Source organism: Malus domestica, chromosome 15 (genome assembly GCF_042453785.1).
Source record: "Malus domestica chromosome 15, GDT2T_hap1".
In the NCBI taxonomy this organism is placed as follows: domain Eukaryota; kingdom Viridiplantae; phylum Streptophyta; class Magnoliopsida; order Rosales; family Rosaceae; genus Malus; species Malus domestica.
This window is the reverse complement of record NC_091675.1, coordinates 24,276,516-24,291,406: the sequence shown is the minus strand read 5'-3', so window position 1 is coordinate 24,291,406 and position 14,891 is coordinate 24,276,516. Positions and strand designations below refer to the sequence as shown.

Below are 14,891 nucleotides of genomic sequence, written 5' to 3'. Positions count from 1 at the left end.
AGAATAGGAGTGTATGAAAAATGCACACACTTTCAATCGGCTCAAAAACTCACATAGGATGGTCACTAAATTCACATATGAAGCTTTAAGTTATGCTTTAGTTTCACATCAACAAGGCTATGTGCATTTGGTTTTTCAAAGATGATCAAACATGTACAAAACTAACAAAAGAATTAGGAATTTCACAAAACACATGTTAACTAAGTTCTTGATAATCATGATTCAAATTTGATCTAATTATATCATTGGGTCGGGAAACTAACAAAAAATCTGATTCAGAACAATAAGGGAAACAAGACAATATTTTTGGATTTTTAAATTTTCCGATTTTTTTTTTTTTTTTTTTTTTTTATTTTTTTATTTTTTTTAAGAAAACAAAAACTAACAACACAGAAACAAATGAAATTCTAGAGATTTCTACCCCCACACTTAAACTTGACATTGTCCCCAATGTCAGAAAACACTATAATGCAAATAAAAAAATAAAATAAAATAAATAAATAATAAGAAACAAAATAACGCAATTGGATTGAAAACTTCCCTAATTTGCAGTAAAATCAAGCGATGACCCCCAAGCTAAAATTCTGCAATCAACTTCAAGGGTGGAAATAACCAAAAGTTCCTGCAAAGAAAAGAAATAATTCAGTTAAGTACGCAAGAAAATTAATTAAAAAAAATTGCAAACGAAAAATTGAAAATTACGATAAAAGATAATGAATAAAACTAATAAGTAATCATTGGTCGTGCTTGTTGACTTTCCACAGCTTTCCTCTTGAACAGGGTGACACTTAGCTTTTTACTTGCAAGTGATGATTTGATGATATTGTACGGCGAAGCTTTGCTCTTTGGTGATGTTGCAGTTCCTTATTTGTTCTCCAAGCAGATGTGGCAGCTTCTCTAGTTCCTCAGCTCGGACTCCTTCCGCTGGGATGATTGTGCAAGCTGCATTCTTCTCTGCTTGTTTCCTTTGCATGGCGGGCAGGCACGAGGGAGAGGTGTTGGTCTGTTTCTTTCTTCAATCTTTCCAAGTGCCCACCTCTTGCTCTCTTTCTCCTTGTCCTTAGTTGAGGATGAATCAGCACGTTGTCTCCACATGCTTCGAGGCATCATCTTCACTTCCCTTATAAGTGAGAAACAAAGAGAAAGCATAAGATGATGAGTACTCGAGAGCAAGGGCTGGCTGGAGAAAGGACAGGGAGAAAGCATGATATGAGATACTCTTGCTTTCAACCTTTATGATATGAAATACTTTTGCTTTGAATGGGTTGTTCGCAGGAGTATCCCAAGGAATGAGGAACACAGAGTGACTCCAGAGGATTCTTTGGGAATGCATTTTCGGAGATGAAGAGGTGTTGAGAGGGTATGCTGAGAGAATGTGCTTTTGCTGTGGAAGGCGAAGGTAGAAACTTATAGGACTTCTCTTCACAACCGGAACTGTTCTCTCACTCATTGTCGGCAGCCGGTGGATGGATGAATAGTACAAATTACGCGCTTTCTGACAAAGCTGCCCGTAATTTCCGCAAAGCAGATTCCTCATTGATATCTGGAATCGGCGCTTCGAGCTCTGAGCATCGTCGATTGTAGAGGTAGCATGTGACACGTGCGGATAAATCTGGAAAAGAAGATTTTCCCGTGGGTTGAAGCCCAGCTTTTGAGAAAACTAGCGTGTCTTTGACTGTTGAATTTCCCTCTTCGATTTCTGAATTGGTGCTTAATATACAAACTGCCCGAGATTTCCGCAAAGCAATTTGCGTGTGACAAGTGACGACACGTCTGGACAAATTGATCTTTTGAAATCCGGGGTTCGGCTCGTGGTTTCTGAGCAAGCCCAGCCTTTAAGAAATGAAACGCCTCTTTTAAGAAAAGAATCCGGCTTTTGAGAAAGGAAACTCCTCTTTTGAGAAAAGAATCAGACGTTTGAAAACGGAGCCCCGACTCTTCGATTTGCGAGAGGACGCTTCTCTGAGGAGCGCCTCTTTGATTTCTTCCTTTTTATAGAGACGTTAAGCTTGTTCCACAACACACTTGAGCTCCCTCCTGTAAACACTCCCTTCTTGCACTTCCAAAATCTTAATCATTCCGACTCTCTTCTTTCTTCACCACCTCTGAAAAATGTCTGGCCCTTCCGATCGTCGTTTTGACTTGAACATTGGTGAAGAGGCAGCTCCGCCTTCACCAGACAACATATGGCGCCCATCCTTCATATCCCCTACCGATCCCCTTACCGTGGGGGATTCGGTGATGAAAAATGATATGACAGCTGCGGTGGTGGCCCGGAACCTTGTCACCCCAAGAGATAACAGACTGCTCGCTAGACGATCTGATGAATTGGCGGTTAAGGAGTCTCTGGCTCTTAGCGTGCAGTGTGCGGGTTCCGTATCCAACATGGCCCAACGCCTATATGCCCGAACCCGTCACGTTGAATCCTTGGTGGCTGAAATACAGAGTCTCAAGCAAGAGATTAAAGGGCTCAAGCATGAGAATAAGGAATTGCACAAGCTCGCACACAGCTATGCTACCAACATGAAGAGGAAGATTGACCAGATGCAGGACACCGATGGTCAAATTTTACTTGATCATCGGAGGTTTGTGGGTTTGTTCCAACCGCATCTGCCTTCGTCTTCTGGAGCGGCACCGCGTAGTGAAACTCCAACTGATCAACCTCTGCTGCCTCCTCCTTATGTGGCCCCGCCGACTGCTGAAGCCCCGCCTACTACTGAAGCACCACCCGACCAATGAATACTATTAGTTTACATCATTGTAAAATATTTGTACTTTTTTTTTTTTTTTTTTTTTTCATTAATTTTAAATTTTATCTTCTTTTTTTTTTTTTTTTATTTTATTTTATTTTTTATATATATATATATGTAAATTAATGTAAAGAGACTTTGGTTAACCTTCCCCCACACTTAAACTAAATAACACAAACTCACAGAAATCAACCAAATAACACAACTAACTAAACAAAACAAAATGAAAGCATTAAAGATAAGGGTGTAAAAATGCAAATCTGATTGGGTTAGCGATTCCAAAGTCTCTCTTCGTTGAATGCTTGGGTTGCCTCCCAAGAAGCGCTTGATTTAACGTCTTTAGCCGGACGCATCTTTCCTTTAAATTTCCCTCGGCTCCATTTGAACCTAAAATCAAAGAAAGAAAAATAAATCAAATATCAAAAGTAAAATACACAAACACCAATATAAACATAAACAAAAACAAAAATAAAAGGATTAGCAAAGTTGCTAATCCCCGGCAACGGCGCCAAAATTTGATGTGAAAATTACTTGACACACAAATTAAACCCTCTTTTTTACAGTTGTAGTATAGATGTAAGTAGGATATCGTTCTAGGCCGGGGATTAGGAGGGATTGCTAATCTATTCTAAATTAATTTAAAAATATTAAATAAGACTCAAGGACACAAAATTAGGCTAAAAACTCTAATAACTCGAAACACACTTAAAATGACTCAAAATAATGAAAACAATTAAATTAAACACTAGGAACTGAAATGGACGGAAATTAAATTAAAAGACTAACAATAAAGAAAACTAACTAAATAATATAATTTAATAATGGATGGGTGTTTGGTTTTGATGAAAAGTAAATTAAACTTAATTAAATTACAGAATTGACAAAAACATAAAATTAAGGTAAAATGATAAATGACGGACTAGCTAGAGGGTTCTTCTCCACACATGACACATATGCAACCTAAATTGATTTTCAGTTGTTCTTTCAATAAATTGTGAATCTCAATACTCCAGATTAACCGTGAATAGCACTTTTTTAATCTTCAAGTTTTCCTTAAGTTATTGAATTGGACGGAAAAACGCATACAACAATTCAAAACATTCTTCAAAAGTCCCCTACGTGAAAAGCACAATAGAGATACAATCAAAGATCATTAAACTTTGTGAAAACTATAAGCATTGACGAGGCATTCGTAACTATGAAAAGCATGATACTCTTGCCAAGAATTTACTTAACGTGATTGTGACTAGCAACCTTTACTGCTTGTGAAAATAAGTTCATAACGATTAGGTGAAATTCACTTATATTCTAGCATCAAATTCATGCATGTAAATTAAGCGTGCACTCTCAACCAACATACACAAATCAGTTTTTATACGAACGGATAAGTAAATTGAAATCACAACTTATGAAATCACAACCGAAGGTAATCAATTCATATTACAAATATATTCATGGTTTCGACTTAACCTCTAGCCAAAATAAAATTAATTACACATTATTAAAACAAAAATAAAATAGGAGTTTGGAAAGATTAAACCGAAAGAAAAGGCTTCTGCTTTCTGTGCTCTGACCAACTCTTGCTGTGCTCTCCTCTCCATTCCGTGGACTTGGCTTCTTCTCTCTGACCTCGCTGCCAAAGGGCAGCGTTCTTCCCCCAGCTCTCAGTCAGTCCGCCTCTCCCTATTGCCCACGCTGCCCAAGGGCAGCCCTCCTGCTTTCCCACGCTGGTTTTCAAACTGCCCCCGTGTTTCCCTCCTCTCTGACCTCCTGACCTTCCCAAGCTGCCAAAGGCAGCTTTCCTCCTGATTTTTTTTTATTTCTTTCCTATTTTCTTTTTCTGCTTCTGGCAGCAAGGCTGCCTTTCTCTCTATCCCGTACTCACCTTTCCTGCACCTCCTGCGCACTGCTGCCAAAACAGCCCCCCCCAGTCTCTCCGCTTGTCTCTGCGAGCTGCCCAAAGGGCAGCTCCTTTCTCCCGCTCCCAGACCCCCCCTTTTGCACCAATCTCTTCTCCTTCTTTTATTCTTTTCTGACCTCTTGTTCTCTGCTTTTGACTCCTTGGATTCCTTCTCCGCGTCCAGCTGCAAAGCAGCTCTCCCTCTTGGATCCCTTTCACGTTTTCTGCTTTTCTTTATTGCTCACGCTGTCTCTCCACTTCTTCTATTTAATTTCTCAGTGCTTTCCACTTTCTTCTCCTACAAACACAATAAATTAAAAGTATCATAAATACTTAAAGCTTTAACTAAATTAGACAAGACAAGAAAAGAAATATAAAAGGATGAAATATATAGTTTAAATATTGGTTTATCATTTAGCGTCACAATGGGTTGGCAATATTGTAATTTAAATTTGCTTTTGACGAATTTATTACATAAAATTTCACTTGTTCTATTTTTATTTTCTTTGCATAACAAATCCTATAAACACAAAAATAACGTAAATAGCTCAAAAATATAAGGAACTAACTAAGAAAAGACGAGTGAATTTGAAGTAAAAATATATATAAATATGATCCGATCATTTTGTTAGATTAGATGTTAGATTAGTCATCGACGGGGTTCGAACCCACGTTGTTATTTAAGGGCTCAACTCATTTCTACTACTGTGGTAAAGAGTCACTTGCTTATCAGAATTTAAATATATTTAAGTTAAAATGTTCATAAAATTAAATTAGAATAATCTACATAATTTTTTGTTTAAAAGTGACTTAAGAAAAAAAATTATCTTAAATCCATTATTTAATAATCTCGAGTTAAAAATTTTAACTAGAAGGGTTGGAGTAGAAAAATGATTTCTGGGTTTAAAACCTAAGCTTTTAAGTTTTGGGTTAAAAATTTTAGGTTGTAAACCCAAGAGTTGGAGATGGTCTAATACACCAGATTTTTTTAATAAGTTGGTTTTTAGTAATTTCAACAACCCCAAACTGATACTCAATTAGAAAATCTCTAATAAAATATGTAAAATATCTAGAAATTAATAATGGCTTATTTTATTAACACCCCACAAATTGTTGAATAAACCCCACATACTTAATACACCCCACATTTGTCACATCGCGGCCCAGGGCGGACCACTTCCCGGGCCCACTCCACTACCGTAGCACGATATTGTCCGCTTTAGGCTTACCATTCCCTCACGGTTTTGTTTTTGGGAACTCACGAGCAACTTCCCAGTGAGTCACCCATCCTGGGAGTGTTCTGGCCTCATTCTCGCTTAACTTCGGAGTTCCGACGGAACCCGAAGCCAGTAAGCTCCCAAAAGGTCTCGTGCTAGGTAGGGATGGGAATATACATTTAAGGATCACTCTCATGGGCGATGTGGGATGTCACAATCCACCCCCCTTAGGGGCCCGACGTCCTCGTCGGCACACCACAGCCAGGGTTAGGCTCTGATACCAATTTTCACATCCCGGCCCGAGACGAACCACTTCCCGGGCCCACTCTACCACTGTAGCACGATATTGTCCGCTTTGGGCTTACCATTCCCTCACGGTTTTGTTTTTGGGAACTCATGAGCAACTTCCCAGTGGATCACCCATCCTGGGGGTGCTCTGGCCTCATTCTCGCTTAACTTTGGAGTTCCGACGGAACCCGAAACCAGTGAGCTCCCAAAAGGCCTCGTGCTAGGTAGGGATGGGAATATACATTTAAGGATCACTCGCCTGGGCGATGTGGGATGTCACAACATTTGCTTTTTCAATTAAAAATTATCTTAATACACCCCACTTCCTTTCCCATAATACCCTCACACCCACATTATCAATATACACTATACATTTTCTACATACACCCCATATTTTTTATACACCCCACATTTATCAAATCTTATAACACTCATTTTTAATTTTGCCGAATGATTTCAAACCATCTGAACATTAGTTTGCTGAATACTTTCAAATTGAATGATCTGAAAAATATTTAGGTTCATTTGAACATTTTTCAATAACAATAATAATGACCATGATTCCACATCGCTCAACTTTTCTTTTGAGAAATTGTGCGACTATATGGAGTGCCTCAGTCTATTACTTCTTACCGTGATTCAACATTTCTCAATCATTTTTGGATCCTTGTGGAAATTATTTGGTACAGATTTGCGGCGTAGTACTATGGCTCACCCACAGACGGATGGTCAAACCGAGGTTACAAACCGCACCATGGGTAACATGGTTCGTAGTGTTTATGGGACCTTGCTCTTCCTTAAATTGAACTTGCCTACAACATTGTTGTTCACAACGTAACTGGCAAGTCTCCTTTCTCCCTAGTGTATACTACTGTCCCCAAGCATGCAATGGACCTCATCAAGCTCCCTAAGGGTCCAAGTGTGAGTGTTGCTGCTGAAAAGATGGCAGAAAGCATCCAGGCTATTAAGGCAAAGGTTTGTGAACGTATGGCACATACAAATGCAAAATACAAAGCGGCGGTTGACCAACATAGGCGTTCCCATGTGTTTCAGGTCGGTGAAGCTATGATGGTGTTCTTGAGGAAAGAAAGATTTCCAGTCGAGACTTACAGCAAGCTCAAGCCTCGCAAGTATGGACCCTACATGATTCTACAGAAGATTAATGATAATGCTTATGTTATGGATCTTCCTTCTTCTATGGGCATTTCTCCTACCTTCAAATGTTGTTGATCTTTTTTAGTTTTAAGATTAAATCATTATTGTTGTCGTCGAAATCACTAAAACAATGAAAAATATGAAGTCTTACCTCATGTGAAAATTTCGAAACACCGATTTCGTATTCCATTCGTCAAAAATAATTTTCTCAATCAACATATTTGTAGTTCCACTGATTAGGGTTTTATTCAACAATGGAGGATGGGAGGGGTTTTGATAGTTGAAGAAGATAAACAATACGTTGAAAGTGATTTAGGGTGTATTTAGAAATTTTTTATTTTTTTAACCTAATAAGGTCAAAATTATCATTGTATAGTAAGGTAAATAAGTCATTCTTATTAAATTTTAATGTGGGGTGCATTCAACATTTTGTGGGATGTTAATATAAAAAGCTATTAATAATTCTATTTTTTTAAGAAGCTGTCTAATAATCAATCTAAATTATCCATTTTTCCCGTAACATGTAAATAAAATGTATATTCACATATTTAGGAGGTGAACTCCACTTGCCAGAGAGAGACCAAAAATAAATAGATCCCAAATTTATCTTTTTCGTTAGAGTAGAACTCCTATTTTCAATTCTCAAAAACGCTCACTTCCTTAATACAAATATTGTTGAATACACTCCATATACTTAAAACACCCTAAATTTGCTTTTTTATATAAAGTTTATCTTAATAGGCTTCACCATTTTTTATGTTTTTTTTGAAGTTCAATGGAGAAAGATTATGCGAGATTAATCATTCAGCAATGATCGTGTGCGAGGCACCCTACCGTCCCCCGTAAGGGTGAGGACCCTTACACCCAGAAACCCTCAACCCGTCCCTCATCCACCATTTTTACAAATAGATATTAGGAAATTAAAAGGAAAAAGTACAAGCGGGGGGATTAAGCCAAGACCTGCCATGACCAAATGATCAATGAAATTGCAAATTAGGGCAAAATGAAATATCACAAGCATGGGCTGAGGCAAAAAAATCCGTAACTGTAAACCACCAGCGATCAGTATAACTATTTACCCAAAATGAAGCTAAAGAATTTGCGACCTGATTTCTTTCTTGATAAATATGTGTACATATGAACCGCATTTAACGAAGTTGCCAAAGACAATTCTTCTAATCCACCGTAAGGAACCAAGGGACCGCATTAGGAGCCTTTTAAAAGATAATGAATAATTAACATGGAATCTGTTTCAATTCATATATGCTTCCAGTCATTCACACAAGCTATACGCGCAGCCTTAATGAATGCAAGAACTTCTGCAACAACTGAACTTACAAAATTCGTATTTGAAGCAAAAGCACCAAGCACCTCAACCTCCGAAGAGCGAAATATCCCCCCAAATCCAGCACGTCTGTTGGCACATAACCCATCAATATTAACCTTAAGCCACCCATTCATCGGCATATTCCAAAGGACTGGAATAAAGGATGGAGACGCAATTGAAAGTGGTGACATACCCAATAAAGAGAAAATATGCAACATTGAAGATGAAGAGCTAAAATTCGAGAAACATAATAGTGTCGAGTCACGAAACCGAGCCACTAGCTAGCACTTGATATAATCCAATGAAGCGAACTTGCCCCCAAACTGAATTTGATTACGAAGACACCGCATGCCCCATATATAAGTGCAAGCCACTATAATCCAAAGTTTTCTAGATGAACCACAAAAAGTTGAAAGAAAAGTTTCTGAAAAAACCTATAACAATGATCTTACCAGAAGAGAAGAGGATGAAAAAGCTCCAAGATCCCAATTCAAGGACATTCCAAATAAATGTGAAAGAAAGATTCAACAACAGAATTATAGAATGAGCAACAAGAGACCAGTGAAGCTCCCATATGTTGAAGCACCACATCAGTGAGGAGACGACCTTGTAGGACTTTCCAAACCGTAAGGCTTTGCCTTGGTTGAATCCCGTGAGACCAGATGATTTACTCCAAGGCACCTGGTTATCATAGTTAAGCAAGTGAGAATAAGCCTCTTTAGCTGTAAGGATACTAGAGAGAGAACCAGACCAACATAAAGAGTCAATAGATGCCTGCAGTGTGAGAGGAGTAGCTATAACTAAAGCAGTCACCTTAGGGAAAATATTAATGAAAGCAGTCGGCAACTCCCAATGAGAACCGCATATAAAATCTCTCACTGAAGCGGTAATCGTATGAGCAAGAGCATCAAGAATTTCGAGATAATAAATTAAGGGCCTGCATAATGTCTTCACACCCCACACTATCACCATACACCTTACATTTTCTATATATGCAACACACATTTTCTGTATACACCACACCACACATAAGCCGGTGTGATTCGGGAAATTTTCTAATTCTCTATTGGAGTGGCTCCAACACACCTTTGGTCTGATGTTTTCCAAAGGGTGGAGTGAGTCCGGATCTCTTCTATTTCTATATGCCTTCTTATTGTTCTAAATACTATCATCCTACATCACTTAATACTTGGACGATGTGATGCCGGCAATTGTTTGATCCTATTTGCATGTGTTCATCCCTTCATATTTCTCTATCACTTCAATTGTTTGATCATATTTACTCCATGGAAAGAGGTGGAAAGCTGTGGGTATTCAGCATCAAGTAGATGAAGAAGATGATTTTCGCAGCAGGGGATGAGGAAGATAAAAAAACAAAAAAAAAAGGGAAAACAAAATATGGCAGCTATAGGAATGTAGATGATTAGGGTTGATGATGATGATTTCCTTTTTTTCCAATAATCGAATCATGGGAATGGATTGAGTTGTTTAATCATTGAATTACGGGAAGAGATTAGGCTGTTATAACGCATAAAAAAATAGAGAAATATCCTAAAATTGGACAATTTCTTAATCTTGGGACAAAAATAGGACATTTCGAATATGCACACGGCATGCACAACAATCAAATAGAAATACAATTTTTCCCACACCTTAAAATGACCAAATTGTCTTCCCATATAAATGGATTATCCAGAAATTCCAACCTTTATTTCTCATTTTGTAGAGAGAGAAACAAAAAGGAGGAGAGAGAAAATCTCTTTCTCCCAATTCCAATTCAAAGAACCCTATCCCACCCACCCATCTTCTTCATCCAAAAGCTCCCTCTCGCTAACCCAACCATCTTCAGTTTTTACCTTTTCATTTGTAGGTTTTGTGAACTGGGTTTGCTTAATTTTGCTTTTTGATTGATGGATTTTTGGAGTTGAAGTAATTGGTTTTGTGTTTCTTGGAGGAGACCCAAATCCTTCATTTTTTATTGTTGATTTTTTATCATTTCTCTGATTTATATGTGGGTTTTTATTTCTTGTCTTCTCCCTCCCTCTACTCCCCTTCTCGATCCAAATTTACAAGCACTAAAATAGGGTTTGTCTTTTGCTGCAATTAAATGAAAAAACATATTAAAGGCCAGTTGTTTTTGGAGAAGAGATAAATTTGAGGGAAAAGAGAGAAATCATAGTGGAAAGAAGGAATAGAGAATGATATGGACAAAATTGTTTCGCACACTCGTTCGCTTTCTTCGTATTAAGCTCATTCATACACTGTATGCACATGGCATGCACATGACATGCACATCTTATGCTCATAGATCTAAGCTTAACCCAAAAACCCATAGCTCACAGCTCTCTCTTTGAAATCAGAAAAATAATGCAATCAGATAAACGAGCCTAAACTTTATATGAAGAATCGAAGATTCATTAATTTGAATTTGGTATCAAATTTGATTGGGTTCAAATATTTCAAGGATTTGGAAATTGTAGTTTGAATGGGCACAAAAGAACCCAATTGAATCAAAGGAAATTGTTTTAGGAACTTGTTCACTTTTTTCGTATTTGCAAAGCATGCCTCTGAATCAAAGAAAAAAGTAGTAAACTACGTTAATGTTAAGAGTATCAAAGATGTAAATCCACACCATATACACTATATGCATGCCATATGTGCATAATATGTACAATACATGCACATGATATGCACAGAGCACAAGAAACTTTAACAGAAACATATTGGTATAGTGGATACAATTAAAACATAATTTTTACGTACATAAGGTTACAGTGAAAGTTTGAAAAGTCTTGTTGCATATATCAATCACCACTTAACTGTGCACGCAGAAAACATTATACTCGTTTTCGTTATTTCATGGACACACATGACCCTTAAAGTCCTCTAAGTTTTTTTCTTTTTTTCTTTTTTTTTTTCACCGAGGCCAACTAGGTTGTGGTCATACTCACAAAATTCCGGGGCATAACATATGTGCATCATAACTATTGAACTTCCCGCTTCTCATATTAAGATGTAGCCATGCACACCACATGCACACCATGGAAAAATTTTCACAAACTTCTGCAATTGGACACTTGAACAATAAATTGTTCCATCCTAGTTTCTAGCATGTCAAAACTTGAAATTTAGTCCACAACCCATACACCCCAACATGAAACACAAACCCTAGTTTAACTTCTAAATATTAATTCATCTTACAAAGAACCCATTTATTCCATAAATCATTGATGAAGGAACTTAAACTAAACACCCTACCTTACTATGCATGTTGAAGCTTTAGTTGCCCAAAAAAATGGAACTTTCTGGCCAAAACAGAAAATATGGTACAAAACTCAGCTCACTCTTCTCACCTTTCTCTCGCATCCCTTTGTTCAAAATTAGAGGTATGAGGTCAACCCAAAACCCAGCCCACTTTTTTTTTACTCTCTTTGGACTTTACTCTTTTCAAAATCAGCCCAGAGCTCACGAAGCTCAACCTAGAAACCCAGAGCTCACGAAGCTCTCTCGACAACCCTCTCTTCCAAATGAGAACAGTGATGCAATGGGCTGATGATTTTTAGCATTTATATGTGGGTATTTTAGTAATTTTGATTTTGTGCATATTGTGCATGACTTGTGCATGGCCGGTTTGTCCTATTTATGTCCCAAGATTAAGAAATTGTCCCATTTTGGGGTATTTCCCAAACAAAATATGGTAGTCATGGCAGCTATAAGCATAACGCATATTAACACATGATATCTGATAAAAGGATCTTTTTATCAAATATGGCTAAGGTTTATTAGGTGTGTGATTCTCATCATCAATCATATTTTTTTTCAAGGGATATCATTCATAATGAAGCTATAGTCATGTTGATGTTGTTGAAGTCACTAAAACAATGAAAAATACGAATTTTTACCTCATGTGAAACTTCTGAAACACAATTTCATGTTTCATTCTTCAAGACTAATTTTTTCATTAACGTGTTTGTAATTTCATTCGTTAGAGTTTTGTTCTACAATGAAGAGTGAAGGTGGTTTTGAGAGTTGAAGGAAATAAATAAACTTGGGATATAAATGTTAAAAGTAACTTGGGGTGTTTTAGAAATTTCTTATTTATTTTCAAACCTTATAAAGTGAAAATTATCGTTGCATATTAGAGTATATAATTTATTTAATATTAAATTTTAATCTTAAGTGTATTTAACATATTGTGGAGTGCTAATAAAAAAATTGTTAAATATGTACTAGAAAGACACTATAAATGAACTACTCAGTAATTACAAAATTACTATTAAAAATACGACAAATGCATTACAAAGACATCGTTGAATTACAATTATTTTTGCATTATCTTTTGTTAGTAAAACTCGCAAGGATAATACAAAAATTAAAATAATTATCAAACATATTTTAATATTTAAAGCCTAATATTTTTTCAAGCTTTCAGCTTTTAGCTTTTTAAACTAAATAAGAATCCCAAAATATAAAAATTTTAATTGTCAAACATATTTAATATTTCTGTGCATGTTCGTTATGTAATCGTGTCATTTGGTAGGACTTTCGGTTTAATGCATCACACACACAATAAATTGTAATGAAATGGTTGCAAAACAGCTTTACCGAAACAGTATCGTTCTTGGAAACTTCCTGCAATCTGAGCGAGACAACGCACACAGCGGAGTCAAGTAAATGATAGCGTATTTAAAAGTGTTCTGACGACAACGACCAAAATAAAAATAATAGGGTAAATTACACAAAATTACTTTAATTATAGGTCGAATGATACTTTCATACCTTATCTTTTAAAAGTGGTAATGTCATAGCTCATCTTACGAATTTGTGCCAATGTCATACCTTCCGTTAGCTTGGCTGTGAATTTCTTAGTTAAATGCTGACTTGGCTTGATTCAGGCCTACTTTCTATTAAAAAAATAATTAAATATTTAAAAAATTAATTAAATATTAAAAAATTAAAACAAAACAAAAACAAAAAAACAAAAAACAAAAAACCAAAAAAACACCCATCCATGTGTCCCCCTTCCCCAAAAACCCAGATCCCCTCCCCCCATCAACTCGTGTCCCCCTCCCTAAAACCCAGATCTCCTTCTCCCCATCGGAAACCCTTCCTACCCATCCCCCCCCCCAACCTTCCTCCACCACCCACCCTCTCTCTCATCTCTCTCTCTCTCTCTCCTTTCTCTCTCATGTGTCTCTCCTCTCTCTCTCTTCTCTCTTTCTCTCTCTTGCCTCTCTCTCTCCTCTCTCTCTCTTCTCTCTCTCTATCTCCTCTCTCTCTCTCTCGCCTCTCTCTCTCTCTCTCTCTCTTTCTCTCTCTCTCTCTCTCTCTCTCTCTCTCTCCTTCTTTATGGGTTTATGCTGAAACCAGAAAGAAAAAAGATAATAAGTACTTACTCGGGTCAAGTTCTGCAATTAGAGCAGCACCCTTGAAGTAGCAAGATCCCCACCCTTGTATTTGAATCTTTGGAAGTAGTTGTTGAATGCATAGGAAGCATGGTCTTTTAGAGTGTTTGGGAAATAGCAAGCTTGTTTCACCTGAATCTGGCTACAATCTGCACCTCCTCCTCCCCCACAAGCCCAATCCATTGCCGCCTGCCACTTGTCATCCAGCGTCAGCTCGTCAGTGATGCACCATTGCTCGAACTTCGCAGCAGAAAAATCTAGTATTGTGCATTCACACACACGCATTAAGTAACAAAGGTTTGGGGGGGGGAATTGAGGGTTTGGGTGTGTAGGAGGGGAAGGGGATCTAGGCGTGGCCGCGTGGGTTTGGTTTTTTTTGTTTTTTTGTTTTTTTTGGTGTGGGATCTAGGTGTGGGCTTGGTTTTTTTTGTTTATTCAGTTGGGTGGTGAAGATGGAGGAAGAGAGGCGGTGGTGGGGTGAAGAGAGAGAGAGGGTGGTGGAGGAAGGTTGGGGGGACAAGGAAGGGTTTGGTGGCTGTCGAAGAGAAGAAGAAAAAAGGTTGGTGCGGGTGGAGGAAAGGGAAGGTCAGCATTTAACAGAAAAATTAACAGAAAAATTGACGAAGGTATGACATTGGCACAAATTCGTAAAATGAGGTATAACATTGTCACTTTTAAAAGATGAGGTATGAAAGTGTCGTTCAATCTACAATTCAGGTAGTTTTGTGTAATTTACCCAAAATAATATAATGAAAGCGTATTGAAGGTAGTGGCCCACCTCAACAAACCTTTGGCCTTTTCTTTTGGAAAGAGATCCTCTTTGGATTTCTTCTACCAAAATCACCGGAT

General features: G+C 37.5%; 1 long non-coding RNA gene across 1 annotated transcript; it reads right to left on the bottom strand.

Annotated features, from left to right (window-relative positions):
• Positions 1–13,242: 13,242 nt before the first annotated feature.
• LOC139192515 (uncharacterized) lies at positions 13,243–14,662 on the bottom strand. The gene is made up of 2 exons (XR_011576718.1): positions 14,034–14,662; positions 13,243–13,541 (listed from the first exon to the last, which is right to left on the bottom strand). It is a non-coding gene; the product is annotated as an uncharacterized lncRNA (long non-coding RNA).
• Positions 14,663–14,891: the final 229 nt, after the last annotated feature.